Raw genomic sequence first — 3,197 nt, 5'->3', positions numbered from 1 at the left:
TGCCCAGGCCAGAGTGCCATGGCATCAGCCTAGCTCACAGCAACCTCAAACTCCTGGGCTCGAGCGATCCTTCTGCCTCAGCCTCCCAAGTAGCTGGGACTACAGGCATGCGCCACCATGCCCGGCTAATTTTTTCTATATATTTTTAGTTGTCCAATTAATTTCCTTCTATTTTTAGTAGAGACGGGGTCTCGCTCTTGCTCAGGCTGGTTTCGAACTCCTGAGCTCAAACAATCCACCCGCCTCGGCCTCCCAGAGAGCTAGGATTACAGGCATGAGCCACCGCGCCCGGCCTTCAGTCACTATTTTTTCAAGTACTTTTTTAGCCTTGTCTTTCCAGGACTCCACTGACAAGAGTGTTAGATCGTTTGTTATAGTCCTACAAGTTTCTGAGCCTCTGTTCATTTTTTTCAGTCTATTTTCACTCTATTCAGATTGGACAATTTTTTTTTTTTTTATTTGAGACACGGTCACACTCTGTCACCCAGGCTGGAGTACAATGGCATGATCATAACTCACTGCAACTTACAACTCCTGGGGTCAAGCAATCCTCCTACCTTAGTCTCCCAAGTAGCTGGGACTACAGGTGTACACCACCAGCTCAGCTAATTTTTTTTCTTATTATTTTTAGAGACAGGGTCTTGCTGTGTTACCCAAGCTGGTCTCAAATTCCTGGCATGAAATGATCTTCCCACCTCAGCCTCCCAAAGTACTGGAATTATAGACATGAGCCATCATGTCCAGTCAGATTGGACGATTTCTATTGTTCTATCTTCCAGTTCATGAGTGTTTTCTTTGTCCCCTCCAATCTGTTGTTGTGCTCATCTTCTGAGATTTTTATTTTGGTCATTGTATTTTTCAGTTTTAAAGTTTTCATTGGATTCTCTCTTATATTTTCTATTTCTTTGATGAGGCTTTCTGTATTTTTCATTTGTCTCACACTGTTCATAATTGCTCATTGAAACATTTTTGTAACAACTTTTTAAATCTTTATCACATGCTCAATAAATGGTAGCTGAATATTATCAAGATTATGAATTAGTTATTGATAATCTTCAGAACAAAATCTCAAATTTTCCCCATTACATAGATTTTTCTTGTTACACACAGCCATTCAACTTCTTATACCCTCTGCCTACTAACATCACTGAAACATGCTATAACCCTACTCTTCATCAGTGGCTTTTACATCTGTCATTCTGGCTTAACTTCTAAACCTATCTCTTATCCAACAACTTCTCTACAGCTCTGTGTCTTCTAATTATTTTTGATATCATCTAAAATTATACTGAACTCTTTCCAAAAAAATGTACTTACAAACATGAAAAGTCTCTTTAGGCCAAAGTTTATCTTTTCTGAGGTTTGAACAGTATATATATATAATACTAACTCAATAATACTAAAAAACACAGTATTTATCAAGAGCATTTCTTAAGAACATTAGCTCTGTTTCTGCATTCATACTAGGTTCTATAAATTGCGAAAGAAAATAAAACTCTAACACTGATAACTGGGAACTTTTATTTTAGTTTGAAATACCTGGATGTTCATTAACTAATGAAGTATGCAGTACAGTTTAACATGTTATTATTTAAAGATACTTACTAACTGAGGCTAACTGAGGACTAGTACACCCTGGCCTGTACAGTCTAGCAGAGAACTAGTATACCCTGTGCTGTGGACTAGGGGAGGACTAACATGTCCTATGCTATGAACGTACATTTTATAAAAGCAGAGAATAAGCCGAAGTTTCTCAGAAAAGTCTATAATGACTAAAAGTTTTTTTCTGACCAATTTATAGTAAGAAGATAATATAATATTATAGTACAGCACTTTATAGTTTTAAATAGCGTATTTTCATACAACCCAAGTATAAAGCCATTAATTAGGGCAGATGTTAAGTTACAGACAATAAAAGAGAACAACTTGACTCTTAATGTTTTCCAAGTTCCTCTGACCAAAGAATTGCAGTGAGCAGACCAATCATTAGTTGGTCTGAGTAGAAATGAACCTTAGTTAGATCAAGAGTCCTCAGTGCCAGGGAGCCACACACCTGTAGCATTTGGTGAGCTTGTGATGTGATTTGCGAACAAGGTGCACGGTTGTCCATCTTCGCTGAAAGGGAAGAATTGAACACCAGTGATTTCCCATTTGCTTAACTCTACGGAAAAGGTAATTTACTTCTTCAGTAAAGCTTTTATAAATGCTTCTTTTTTCTGTAATTAATGAGAGCTGTAGAACATGTTAGTACTTACTGAAAGGGAGTCTTCCTGAGATCCCCATAAGTACTCAATCTAGTCTAACAATCTGGCCTATGTAGTGAGAAAACGTCATTCCTGGGCTATATTCATCATATGGAAATCTACTTCAATTTTTTAAAGAGTGCCTACTATTAAACTACATTATCTTATTTAATCTTTAAAACAGCTCTATGAAAAGGCTTAAAAAATTAATTTGCCCAAGTTAATAAGGGAATAGAAATGATATTCGAGTGGAAAGAATGCGTAAAACAACATAAGAACAAAGTCAAATTGCATTATTTGTGTCCTTTTAACTTTGAAGAATTTATCACTCTGTAGATAACAGGCATCAACGAAATCAGGTGTATATACCATAATCTTACATTTAGCACTATTTATATTAATAGAATTTGACTCTCAAAAAATATTTCTACATTAATTGCCATTTGAGCTTTTATTGTCATCATCTGCATGACTGTAACATAGCTTGACATGCTGTTAAAAATACTATGCAAAGGTGATTATTTAAAAAGTTGATGATAAATTATAGGCTAGATCAGTCTGGGTCTAAACAGGAGTGATAAACCATACAATAATTTAAACAGGGAAAGTTTAATATAAGGATTTATTAACTTTAATGGGGTTGGAGTAACAAAGGCTTATCTAGAAAGAAAGAAGTAAAGAGAATTCTAAATAATATAGGAATAGGAGATATAAAAAGCAGCAACCACTGCTAGGGCTAAGATAGAACATTCAAGGAAAAGCCCCTCAAGATTGAAATATAGAGCTTATTATATATTTAATAAAATTGCCCCCATCCCCAACAGTTGGGCAAAGTGAAGCCATGGCTCACTGGATGGCAGAGAAATCGCTGTGGTGTTGACTGACAGAACTTTCTTTTTTTTTTTTTTTTTTTTTTTTTGAGACAGAGTCTCACTCTTTTTGCCCAGGCTAGAG

Source organism: Propithecus coquereli, unplaced genomic scaffold, assembly GCF_000956105.1.
Source record: "Propithecus coquereli isolate 6110/MARCELLA unplaced genomic scaffold, Pcoq_1.0 Scaffold35, whole genome shotgun sequence".
NCBI lineage: Eukaryota > Metazoa > Chordata > Mammalia > Primates > Indriidae > Propithecus > Propithecus coquereli.
Note: the sequence above shows the minus strand (reverse complement) of the source record.